General features: G+C 39.3%; 1 long non-coding RNA gene across 1 annotated transcript in view; it reads right to left on the reverse strand.

The window, feature by feature from the left end:
- The window catches only part of LOC130369376 (uncharacterized), a 59,003-nt gene extending 45,854 nt beyond the window's left edge, over positions 1-13,149 (reverse strand). Inside the window, exon 1 of the long non-coding RNA XR_008892735.1 lies at positions 13,073-13,149. This is a non-coding gene — a long non-coding RNA (uncharacterized LOC130369376). The remainder of the gene's footprint in view (positions 1-13,072) is intronic.
- Between the last annotated feature and the right edge of the window lie 1,178 nt (positions 13,150-14,327).

Consider the following 14,327-nt stretch of genomic DNA (forward strand, 5'->3'; position numbering starts at 1 on the left):
AGTTTTCTTTTTAATTTCCCCACACAAATAGTATTTTTTTGGTTGCGCCATACATGTTATGGTAAAGTGAGTGATGGCATTACAACGGACAACTGGTCACACAAAAAACAAGCCCTCATACTAGTCTGTGGATGAAAATATAAAAGTTATGATTTTTTGAAGGCGAGGAGAAAAAAACAAAAACGTAAAAATAAAATTGTCTGAGTCCTTAAGGGTTTAAAGTAGTTTCCCATTGTATACGACGGTTTAGCACTGCATCCTCTTATTTCACTTGAATGGGGCTGCCTGCAGTTCCCTACAGATGAGAAGGCATAGCAATACAATACACCAGCACCTGTCACCTCCATTCCACGATTTTTTCGAGTTTCCAAAGGTTCGATCTCTGCTGACCATAAAGGTATACTGTATCTTAGTAATATGAATTTAAAGACTAGTAAGCTGATTTTTACAAGAATACATGTTCTCTGATATGAAGTACCAAGCTACAAGGTGCCTAGGAAAGGCCATTTGAGTGATATTTCTTCTGTCCCATGAACACTGGCTTTGTAGTATTTTAATTGAGAAACTGTGTAGATCCATTTCATTGTCCACATAAAGATTTAAATAATGTCAGCAAAGATCAGGAAATTGACGTGGATAAAGTTATAGATTGTGTTTAATAGAACTTGTGCTACTCCCATTAGCAGTCTGAGTTTCAAAAAAAAAAAAAAGCTGTCCACGTGTTTAGAAGAAATATTCATTTTTTTTATAAATTCAATTTACTAATAAGTGAATTATGTTATACATGTTTCAAAAATGAGATTACATACTTTTCTTATGCCAGTGAAGTAGGCACGGTCTGTACTGTTTGATGGTATGGTAAGGATTATATGGAGCTGTATGTTGCATGATTTATAATTATAAAAATATCCAAAAACCTGCAGGTTACGACGTGTGGATTCATCCAGAACTTTTGTCCTGTGAATATTTTATGACACATGGCGGTATAGTATGGCCCAATAAAAGTGTGGACTTTTATGAGTCTACTTACCTTGCTCAGTGTCACAGTCTGTGGCAAAATCATTTCAAAGATTTCTGTAGGGTACTTATCACTATCACATATGTGTGCGCTTAATATTCCTGAGCTAAGCTCTAGAAGTAGGTATTGGAAGCAACATAGAGTAATGTCAGTTCTTATTTAGATTTTTCAGCCAGTTCTTCTGTTAAATTTCTATCTTTACTGTGACATGTAATTCATCTTTCAATAAGGAAATGTGGTAGAAAACCTATTAATCCCTCTCTGACAGGCCTTTACCCTTATTGGTAATCACTACCTTCAACTTTAATATTGTCTCTCGGAAAAAAAAGGTGTTAGGTTTCCCCTAGTAAACCTGCCTTGCGTGTTTTATATAAGCTTGTCCAGAGTGGAAGAGGTTAACACCCTGAAGATATATGGTTTGTGTTTTCACTTACACCAGATTCTGACATTTTAATAATAGAAGAAAAAAACGAGAAGCTGAGGTTTTTCCAATGGCAGATCTTATAAATAACTACACGCACTCCAGGCGTTTGTGGCCTGCACTTTCCACTTGAGTAATTGTGAATGATCAAACTTTCCAGACAAGGATTTCCAGAGTTGGCTCAATATACTGCTTTAATGGAGAACAACAGAAGTAAACAGAGATGCATAATCCGAGAAAGAACTATAGATAACTATTTCCTATATATCCTCCATTATTTACCAGTATATACTTACTTTTTACACTACTTTAAATCTTTGCATATCTTTCAATTATGGCCAATACACTTATCCTGTATTCCTCCCAAAACCCTCCCTCAAGTTCAAAAAGCCTAATAGTTATGATTTTGCTGTAAATCTACTAAAAATGTGTTACATGTGGATTTCACAGAGTGACAGTATGACTGTCCTAAATGGTTATTAGTAAATGTAGTGATTAACTCCTTAGAGACCTTAAGGTCATCCCTTTTTTGCAATTCTGACCACTGTCAGGTTATGCATTAATACTTCTGGGATGCTTTTATCTTTTATTCTGATTCCAAGATTATTTTTTAGTGACATATTCTACTTTAACATAGTGGTAAATTTGTGTTGTTACTTGCATCCTTTCTTGGTGAAAAATCCCAAGACTTCATGAGAATTTAGAAAATTTAGCATTTTTCTAACTATGAAGCTTTCAGCCTGTAAGGAAAATGGACATTCCAAATAAAATATCTATTGATTCACAAATACAATATGTCTAGTTTTATGTTGGCATCATATAGATGACCTGTACTTTTTGAAGACATTAGAGGGCTTCTAAGTATAGCAGCAATTTTCAAAATTTTCACGAAAATTTCAAAATCAGAATTTTTCAGGGACCAGTTAAGTTTGAAGTGGATTTGAGGGGCCTTTCTGGGAGAAATACCCCATAAATGACCCCATTATAGAAACTGCACCCTTCAAAGTTTTCAAAATAACAAGTGGAGGAGAAAAATAAAAATCTGCATTTTTTTACACTAACCTGTATTTGTAGCCCCATTTTTTTTTCATTTTTAAAAGTGGTATAAGGAGAAAAAGCCCCCCAAAATTTGTAGCCAAATTTCTCTCAAGTATGGAAATACCTCATATGTTGACATAAAGTGCTCTGCGGGCTCACAACATGGCTCAAGAGGGAAAGAGCAACTGTGGGATTTTGGGGAGCAAATTTTGCTGTCATGTTTTTTGGGGGCCATGTTGCATTTAGGAAGCTTCCATGAAACCAGAACAACAAAAAAAAAAAAAAAAACACATGGCACACTATTTGGGAAACTACACCCCTCAAGGGGCGTAACTAGGGGTATAGTGAGCATTAACACATCACAGGTGTTTGACGACGTTGCGTTGAATTTGGACGTAAAAATATAAAATTAGTTTTTTAACACTAAAATGCTAGTGTTACCCCAAATTTTTCTTTTTCACAAGGGGTAATAGAAGAAATGGGGTTTTACATTTTGGGGGGAATTTTCTCCTATTACCCCTTGTGATAAAGAAAAATTTGGGGTAACACTAGCATTTTAGTGTTAAAAAACTAATTTTCCATTTTCACGGCCAAATTCAACGCAACGTCGTCAAACACCTGTGAGGTGTTAAGGCTCACTGTACACCTTGTTACGTTCCATGAGGGGTGTAGTTTCCCAAATAGTGTTTTTTTTTTTTTTTTTTTGCTGTTCTGACATCATGGGGGCTTCCTAAATGCAACATACTTCCCAAAAAACATTTTAGCAAAATTCTCTTTCAAAAAGCCAAATTTTGCTCCTTCTCTTCTGAGCATTGTAGTGCAGAGCACTTAACGTCCACATATGAGGTATTTCCATACTCAGAAGAAATAGGGTTTTACATTTTGTGGGGCATTTTCTCCTGAGTATGGAAATACCCTATATGTGGACGTTAAGTGCTCTGCTGGCGCACTACAATGCTCAGAAGAGAAGGAGCAAAATTTGGCTTTTTGAAAGAGAATTTTGCTGAAATGGTTTTTGGGGAGCATGTTGCATTTAGGAAGCCCCCATGATGTCAGAACAGCAAAAAAAAAAAAAAAAAAAAAACACATGGCACACTATTTGGGAAAATACACCCCTCGAGGAACGTAACAAGGGGTACAGTGAGCCTTAACACCTCACAGGTGTTTGACGGGTTTGTGTTGAACTTGGACAAGAAAATGAAAAATTTTATTTTTAACACCAAAATGATGGTGTTACTCAAAAATTTTCATTTTCACATGGTGTAATAGGAGAAAATGGACCCCAAGATTTAAAGCCCAATTTCTCCCGATTAAGAAAATGCCCCATATGTGGATTTAAAGTGCTCTGCTGGCGCACTACAGGTCTCAAAACAGAAGGAGTGCCATTGGACTTTTGGAGAGAGAATTTTGCTGGAATTGAAGTCGGGGGCCGTGTGCATTTACACACCTCACATGGAGCCAGAACAGCAGTAACCCCTCACATGTGACACCATTTTGGAAACTACACCCTTCCAGGAACATAAAAAGGGTTACAGTGAGTACTTACACCTCACAAGTTTTTTGTACAGTGGGCCGTAAAAGTGGAGAATTTGATCTTTAACACTGAATTGCTGGAATTAACCAATTTTTTTTTTGTTTCACAAGTAGTAAGAGAGAAAAAATCTTTGCACAATTTGTAGCCCAATTTCTCCAGAATAAGGATATACCCAATAAATGGCGGCAAAGCACTATGCGGGTGCAAAACAGGGCTTAGGAGTGAGACAGTGATTTGCACTACAATGGTTGAGGTTCTGACATAAAATATATATTAAAAAAATATATAAAAGAAACCCGGCAAGTGACCGGAATTTTGAAACTACACCCCTCAAGGAAGGTAACAAGGGGTACAGTGAGTACTTGCACCTCACAGTTTTTTTGAACAGTTGGCCGCAAATTGAAACATCAAATTTTTTTACACAAAAAAAGCTGGGGTTACCCAATTTTTAACATTTTCACAAGGGTTAATGGGAGAAATTGGGTTACAAATTTTGGAGGGCTTTTTCTCCTGACTATGGAAATACAGCCACAGATGGGGTAACGTGCTGGGCTGGCGCACAACAAGGCTCAGAAGTAATAGAGGTCTGTTTGCATTTGAGGCCTATAGCATATCAGTAGCTGAGGGTTACATATATTCAGAGGAAAATAGAAAAATGAAACACCCACATGTGACACCATTACAGAAAGTACCCCTCTCCCCTGAAGAATGGGTATAGGGGTAAAGAGGACATTTTGAGTGCATGGGTGTTTCCCAAATTTATTTTCCAGGAATGGATGAAGGGTAGCTTTTGAAAATTGAAATTTTCAACCTATGTTCTGCTTTATCTTTCTGGGAACAACGATCGTGTGACTCCGAATTGTCACCTGGAAATACGACAGAGCTCATGACTGAGAACTCGTAGCATTTGAGGCCGATGTTTGTTACGGACCTACGGACAGTTACATACAGTGGTCCCTCAACATACAATGGTAATCCGTTCCAAATGAACCATCATTTGTTGAAACCATCGTATGTTGAGGGATCTGTGCAATGTTAAATATAGGATGTTGTACTCACCTGTCCCCGCCGTCACTGCTGCCCTGGATGTTGCCGTCCACCGCTCCTATAGGATGACGGGATGGGGTGCGCGGCAACGTGATGATGATGATGGACAGCGCCAGCGATGCAGGGGATCCCGAAGATGACGCCCTGGAGCGCCGCGGATAGGTGAGTGACCATCACCAGAGCTTACGGGGCATCGTAAACGGCTATCCGGCAGCAGCTGAAGCAGTCTGCGCTGCCGGATAGCGCTGCCGGATAGGTTTATGCGATGGCCCCGACATAAAAAAAAGCATCAGAGAGGCCATCGCATGTTGAAATTATCGTATGTCGGGGCCATCGTAGGTTGGGGGGTCACTTTACATTCAGAGGAAAATACAAGAAAGGAACACCCACATGTGAAACTATTACAAACAGTACACCCCCTAGGGAAGGTGTATAGTGGTGAAGTGGACATTTGGAACAGACGGGTGTTCCCTAAATTTATTTTACAGGAATGGATGAAGTGTAGTTTGGGGAAAATGAAAATTGCTATTTTATTACTTATATGTCAATTATTTTCCCAGAATGACCCAGAATATAGCCAAAAGTAAAATTGATGCCTGCCCCAAACCCTATGCTCTGAATCATCATTCTGGGAATGTGATGTGTGTGGCTGTCCCTATTCTGTTACCTCAAATGCACACCCCACTCAGGTGAGGGGAGAGCGCTTTGCATTGGAGGCAACTGCAAACCCCAATGATGTTAACTCTGTGTCCCATGACCCATTTTTTTTAGGGAAAAAAAAAGATAGTATCAGGGGTCTTGGGAAATATTTTTCTTCCTTTATTTTTAATTTTTTTTGAGGGGGGGGGGGTGTTCGGTTTTAAAATTTGGAATATAATGTACACTGGACTGGTACATTGGTGTTACGCCGAGCGCTCCGGGTCCCTGCTCCTCCCCGGAGCGCTTGCGGCGTTCTCCTCTCTGCAGCGCCCCGGTCAGACCCGCTGACCGGGAGCGCTGCACTGACACTGCCGACGGGGATGCGATCCGCATAGCGGGACGCGCCCGCTCGCTGATCGCATCCCAATCTACTTACCTGTCCCGGTCCCCGGCTGTCACGTCCTGGCACGCACGGCTCCGCTCTCTAAGATTTGAAGGGCCAGTGCACCGCTAATTGGTGCCTGGCCCAATCAGTGTATTAGCTCACCTGCTCCAGGCCTATATTACCTCACTTCCCCTTCCCTGCATTGACGGATCTTGTTGCCTTGTGCCTAGTGAAAGCGTTTCTGTGATTGCCTTACCAGTGTTACCAGACCTTCTGCCGTTACCCTTGACTATGAACCTTGCCGCCTGCCTTGACCTTCTGCTACGTCTGATCTCGCCTTTGTCTAGTCCTCCTGTCCCACGCCACTCTCAGCAGTCAGCGAGGTTGAGCCGTTACCGGTGGATACGACCTGGTTGCTACCGCCGCAGCAAGACCATCCCGCTTTGCGGCGGGCTCTGGTGAATACCAGTAGCAACTTAGAACCGGTCCACGCCAATCCCTCGCTGACACAGAGGATCCACCTCCAGCCTGCCGAATCATAACAATTGGTGTCGAATTCTGGGGAATTTAAATTAAGGAAAAGGATTAAAAATGTAGTGCTCCATGGAAGTGTGATACTCCCTGAAGCAATTTTTTATGCAGAGGCCCGGATGATCGGGGCAAGTGTCACACTGAGTGGTGGTGTCCTTCTGAATCCCCCTCATTTGACACACTGCATTTTTTCTGGGATCATCCCCTTTTTCTAGTGTGGGGGACTGTTGGGGTTAATAACTCATTTATGAATTATTAATTATGGTCAAACAAAAATATAAAATATATTATGACCATTATGAATTGCCAAAAATATACAAAAACTGCAATTCCCCATATCTGGGCCCGGTAGAGTTCTTTGAAGTAGTGGTAGAAGTAACTTTTGCAATATAATAAAATTATAACGCAGTTATTTTAAAAATGATATAACCATTTATTGGTTACAATTGATCAACATTAAAAAGTAATAAAAACAGACCATAATATAAATTCAATTATATATGTTATATTTTATAATATTAAGCTTAGTCACAGAAGTAGGTTATTTCAGACATCATTTATATTACTTTGCATAGAGATCATCAGATTACATGATATCTAATGGGCACTTTACATGTATAAAATGGGAGTAAACCCCCGCCCAGTTCTAACCACAACTATCTCTGGTAAGATACAGTACTAAATATATAATTTATAACATACTACTAATTAGGAAGACTTAATTAAGTTTCCTCGTGGGAGGAAGATCCCATCAGACTATGCTAATATGCAATATGATCATTGCATTGATCCCCGATCCCCGTTCATCTTCAGTAGAAGGGGGTGTGGCTTATAAACTACTATTACCATCTCATAATTGAGGTTATATATATATAAGCCAGGTCTGCTCATATACATAACATAATTCTGTCCACATAAAAAATGAGGCAACTTAATCAAATAAGAAACCTGTGTATCTTACCGAGAGTACTTCTGAATAAAAGAAAGATGGCTGCCCAAGGTCCATGGAACCGCCTGTAGTCATAACCGGTTATCAGAGAAGAAATTCTTATGGACTAACCTTTTCTCCCTGGCTCTTCATGGCTCCGCCCCTTCAGGTAGTCTCTCGGTGCTTCTGTGATGAGGATGGGGTCCTTCCTTGCTATCTTTTTCCATTCCCCTTTGCTCTCCCCTTCTCCTCCTTACAACTGCTTTTAGCTGTTTTTTCTGACTTAAAGATCCACCCAAACAATATCAGATCATCCAATGATGACTGGTGGGTGTGTGTATGGACATCATGGCTAGTCACATGACATCACAGCAAATCATTAATTATAACCTGTATATTCTATGTGTGATTAAGTTCACCATAAGTGATAGATGTATCTATATCATGTATCATGGCTACTATATTTATCATTATATGATATACTATTCCTGAATGACTTATCAGGCAACACAATTACATGATTGGACATCCCACACATTATATAGACAATTGAATACAGCATTTAGCTACATAGCTGTACAGTGGTCCCTCAACATACGATGGTAATCCGTTCCAAATGAACCATCGTTTGTTGAAACCATCGTATGTTGAGGGATCCGTGCAATGTAAAGAATAGGAAGTTGTACTAACCTGTCCCCGCCGCTCCGGGCCGTCACTGCTCATCACCGCTGCCCTGGATGTTGTGCTCCATCGCTGTCGCCGCATCCCTGTGATGTCCCCGCCGCTCCGGAACGTCTCTGCTGCCCGGGATCGTCGCTCTCACGTCGCCGTCATCGCGTCACTACGCACGCCGCTCCTATTGCATGACGGGACGGCGTGTGCGGCGACGTGATGATGACGATGGAGAGCACCGGCGATGGAGGGGATCCCGAAGAGGACGCTCCGGAGCCCTGAGGACAGGTAGGAGACCATCACCGGAGCACACGGGGAACCATAAACGGCTATCTGGCGGCATATCAGTTATGCTACAGAAATCATATTGTAAGATCATATATAGGAATGTTTTATAAAAAAGGCATTAACCTGTATGTCACCTTTGGCTGGCTGAATCTGCTCATGTTGACTGACTCCTTTCAGGGACATGTCTTTTGTTTACAGTCCCCCGGTATCACTAGCTTAGTAAATATGAAGGCTATTGTGTGCAATCCCAGATAACACGTTTAAAGGGGTAAAAACATTTTAACCCCAATCCAAAATATGGGGGATAAGATGTCTGATCGTGGGGGGCTTGCCGCTTGAACCCCCCGCGATCTCCCTGCAGCACCCGCATTCTATGTGGGAGCTGCGTCTCCAGTTTTGGAAACCTCCGGGTTTCCGGGACTGGGGACCTGATGTCTCGCCACGCCCCCTGCATTCATGTCTATGGGACGGGAGGGGGCCTGCATATGAAAAAGTATATATATATATATATACAGTGGGGATCAAAAGTTTGGGCACCCCAGGTAAAAATTTGAATTAATGTGCATAAAGAAGCCAAGGAAAGATCTCCAAAAGGCATCAAATTACAGATTAGACATTCTTATAATATGTCAACAAAAGTTAGATTTTATTTCCATCATTTACACTTTCAAAATAACAGAAAACAAAAAAATGGCGTCTGCAAAAGTTTGGGCACCCTGCAGAGTTAATATCTTGTACTGCCCCCTTTGGCAAGTATCACAGCTTGTAAACACTTTTTGTAGCCAACCAAGAGTCTTTCAATTCTTGTTTGAGGTATCTTTGCCCATTCTTCCTTACAAAAGTCTTCCAGTTCTTTGAGATTTCTGGGCTGTCTGTCACGCACTGCTCTTTTAAGGTCTATCCATAGATTTTCAATTATGTTGAGGTCAGGAGATTGTGAAGGCCTTCAGTTTACGCCTCTTGATGTAATCCCCCGTGGATTTACGAGGTGTGTTTAGGATCATTATCCATTTGTAGAAGCCATCCTCTCTTTAACTTCAGCTTTTTCACAGATGGCATCAAGTTTGCTGAAATTTTATTGAATCCATTTTTCCTTCTACTCGTGAGATGTTCCCTGTGCCACTGGCTGCAATACAACCCCAAAGCATGATTGATCCACCCCCATGCTTAACAGTTGGACAGAGGTTCTTTTCACTAAATTCTGTTCCCCTTCTTCTCCAAACGTACCTTTTCTCATTCCGGCCAAAAAGTTCCATTTTAACCTCATCGGTCCACAGAACTTGTTTCCAAAATGCATCAGGCTTGCCTATATGTTCATTTGCAAAGTTCAAACGATGATTTTTTTTGGTGAGGACGTAGAAGAGGTTTTCTTCTGATGACTCTTCCATGAAGACTATATTTGTACAAGTATCTCTTTATAGTGGAATAGTGTACCACAACTCCAGTGTCTGCCAGATCTTTCTGGAGGGATTGTGCAGTCAAACGTGGGTTTTGAATTGTTTTTCTCACAATCCTGTGAGCTGTTCTGTGTGATATTTTTCTTGGTCTTCCAGATCTTGCTTTAACTTCCACTGTTCCTGATGACTGCCATTTCTTAATTACATTTCGAACAGAGGATATTGACATCTGAAAACGTTTTGCTATCTTCTTATAGCCTTCTGCAGTTTTGTGAGCGACAACTATTTTCAGCTTCAGATTTCTAGAAAACTGCTTAGAAGAACTCATGGTGCTGATTGTTGGGGAAAGGTCAGATGAGTCTGGGCATTTAAAACCCTTGAGATTGACATCACCTGGTCTTCCCAGATGATGATTGAGAACAATACACGAAACTGGCAGGTCTCAGCTTTGCAAAGGGGGCAGTGCATGCTATAAACTCTGCAGCGTGCCCAAACTTTTGCAGATGCCATTTTTTTGTTTTCTGTTATTTTGAAAGTGTAAATGATGGAAATAAAATCTTACTTTTTGTTGACATATAAGAATGTCTAATCTGTAATTTGATGACTTTTGGAGATTTTTCCATCTTTCCTTGACTTCTTTATGCACATTAATACAAATTAATATATAATATGTATGTGATATGTTATTCATCATCAGTTTATTAAAACACATCTGTATAAACCAGAAAGGATTAATTATAGTAATCGAACATTACTATCAATTATGTGATGTATATATTCATATTTTTGTATATATTTTTTTTGCATTTTTACGATGCAGAATAGCACACGTCAAAATGCAAAAAACACTAAAATATATATATGTAAAGAAATGGATTAAAGACAATCCTATTGGAATAGATTTGAACTTCATAATAAATGTAAATGGGACCTAAATAGTGGTGGGCATGTTAACATTGAAATGAGTGTGAATAGTATCCTACAGATAATAAAGATGCACATCTTCAGATGGAAATTGGAACCGGAATGAACCAAAATAAAATAGAGTGAATAAATAATAATAAAGTGAACTATAGCAAGCACAAGTATAAATAACAATATACATAAGCATATATAAATAAATGAATGAGTGAAAAATTTAAATGAAATGATATAAAATAGGAAAAGACAAGGATGAAAGGAAAATAAAAGAAAAATGTAGATTAAAATAAAGCAAAGGGAATGGAACCAATAGCCATATGATATATATATATATATATATATATATATATATATATATATCAATAAATAGAATATAATAAAACATATACATACCAAACAAAAATATAACAAAAAAAGATATAACATATATATATATATATATATATATATATATATAACAAAAAAATCATTCTTCAAACAAGATTATATGGGCACAGTAAAAAACTACTAAATATGAACAGAGCATCAGGATTGGGTTCACCTTACATTTTCAATCATCTCATTTAACCCTTGAGGGGTCAATGTCACCAGTTTATGGATCCAAAAGGATTCTCTATTAATTAAACTCTGAAAGTGATTAGAATAATCTTCAGGAATTTGTTCAAATATAGTTAGATGTAGGGAACTTATGTCACCCTTATGAATAATACAGAAGTGCCGTAAGACGCTATGTAAGAAAAATAGATTTTTTGATTTCAGCAGGCACCCCAGTCCGGTCCCCGCCTGGCAAGTGGCAGGGACCGGAAATACTCAGGGCATACAAGTATGTCCTGAGTCCTTAAAGGGGTTATCCAGGAATCCAAAAACAGACCTTATTGCTTTCAAAGACCTCTCCCTCCTTGTCTCCTGGTTTGGTGTGGTTCTGCAGCTCAGTTCCATTGAAGTGAATGGAGCCAAGTTGTAATACCTCACCCAACCTGGAGACAAGGAGGGGGCTGTCTTTGAAAAAAAAATGCCTGTATTTTGATTCCTGGAATACCCCTTTAAGGATCGGGGAGTATGAGGGTGTATGAAGTATCAGGGTGTATGAAGATACCCTGCAACCCGAAAGGTTAAGTAGGGGCCAGAATGCCGCCAAAGGCTATATTCACATGGCGTAATGTCCGTGCAGAATTCCGCATGAATATTCTGTACGGACATTCTGGCAGAAATTCAATGTTTATGTGGATTGCACTTGGAAATGCATTGCCGTCTATGAAACATGCCAGCACTTAGCTGTTTGTGGAATGTACTCACAGAAATTTTCCATGCAGACATTCCACCGTGTGAACATAGCCCAACAGTGGTCAATACGAATGATCCCACAAGCAACATGCTAGACTAAAGTTGACTATTTAGTAACAAAGTATATTAGCATTTAAAACCTTATGTTTGATACTTTTACATTGTGCATAATGTTTCTGATAATCATCTTATATCACAGAAAGGGATAAGTGCCTCAATCAATTCATAAAATCTAAATTACTACTGATACACCATGCTCAACAAAACAAAGATTACACTCCTATAAGAATGCTTTGTGGCACCATATGGATAACCATAAAACTATGTTCTTTACTGATGGGGATGTCAATGTGGAAAATATTCAAGTTGCAGGCTGGTAAATTATGCAGAAGTTACATCTTAAATATACAAATGCAAACTATGGCAACTACAATAGATGTAGCAGGTCAATAAAAAAATAAAATGCACTATGCAAGCTAAGGCTGGGTTCACACCACGTTTCGTTAAATACGAAACGGTCGGGAAACCGCATACGGCCGAAAACGAAGCCGACCGGAGACTGCGGTTCACTCTAGTCGGCTCATTGACATGCATTAAATACGGTTCCCTAATACGGCTGAGTGCGGGCGCCGTGATTAAGCCCTGCCCCCTCCTCCCAGCCGTATACGGGAACCGTATTTAACAAAACGTGGTATGAACCCAGCCTAAGTTAGATTGCAACATACCTGTTATCAGGTTGTTTGTGGTATTGCAACATACTTAATTGAAATGAATGAACTCAAGATGTACTACCACACACAACCAGAAGACAGGTGTGGTGCTCTGTGTTTCTGGATATTCTCTTTAATAGCATATGACAGGTATAGCAATGCAATATTCCAAAGAGACTCTCAGCTTAACAAAACAATAACCAGAGAAAAAATACAACTGAGATTCCCATGGCAATCACCCCTACCCAAGTTTTTATACCTCAACCTTCTTCTGGCGGTGGCATCCACACATTATGGTAGATTTAAATATGCCCCGGTGTGTGCAAAGAACCAATAAAATATGAGGTGGGGTAGCTAAGTGGCACATGACTACTGGAAGTCCACCGTCCCGCCTTTCGGATCAAGCATCATGTGATGTACCATGTGACGAGTCATGTGGTACACATGGGAGACAGCAATCTCAAGGCAGGGATGTGAGAGATACTGACAATATAACAGCAGTTCCAGACCAGATATTGGAACATTGCTGCCATCTGCAGGATACCATATGCATTACATATATAAATACTATTAGATAATTCATAGTAAGAGAATATGAGACAATGCTCCTAATGATCAAATAGTGCATCAATAAAGAATATATTTTTATGATTATCCATGGTACTGCAACACATTTTTCAGTTCCTGATAAGTATAATATAGAACCACTGACAGATAACGTAAAAAATAAAAGATTTTTGCCGCAGTGGCACCAGTCAAGGGGTGAGATATATTAGGCAGCAAGTGAACAGTCCGCTCTTGAAATTGAGGTGTTGGAAGCAGAAAAAATGGGCCAGTGTAAGGATCTGTGTGACTCTAACAGCACCAATTTGGAGGGCTAGATGACCAAGACAGAACATCTTTAACCCCTTAACGACCAGACCCATTTTGGCCTTAAGGACCAGACCAATTTTATTTTTGCATTTTCGTTTTTCCATCCACAGACCCATATGAGGGCTTGTTTTTTGCATCACCAATTGTACTTTGTAATTACATCACTAATTTTACCATAAAATGTACGGCACAACCAAAATAATATTATTTATGTGGGAAAATTGAAAAGAAAACCGCAATTTAGCAAATTTTGGAAGGTTTTGTTTTCACGCTGTACACGTTCCGGTAAAAAGGACATGTATTCTTTATTCTGTGGGTCAATATGATTAAAATGTAATTGTACCGCTTAAAAAAAATCTCAAACCATTTTAACAAAATTAGTATGTTTGAAATAGCAATATTTTGACCACCTATAACTTTCAAATTTTTCTGTATATGGGGCGGTAAGAGGGCTAATTTTTGCACCATGATCTGTAGTTTTATCAGTACCACTTTTGCTTAGGTTTTACTTTTTATACTTTTTTTTATTAATTTTTTTGGAATAAAATTTGACATAAAAGCAGCAATTTTGGATTTGTTTATGCTTACGCCGTTCACCGTACGGGATAATTAACAACATATTTTAATAGTTCAGACTTTTA

The sequence above is a fragment of the Hyla sarda genome, chromosome 1 (genome assembly GCF_029499605.1).
Source record: "Hyla sarda isolate aHylSar1 chromosome 1, aHylSar1.hap1, whole genome shotgun sequence".
In the NCBI taxonomy this organism is placed as follows: domain Eukaryota; kingdom Metazoa; phylum Chordata; class Amphibia; order Anura; family Hylidae; genus Hyla; species Hyla sarda.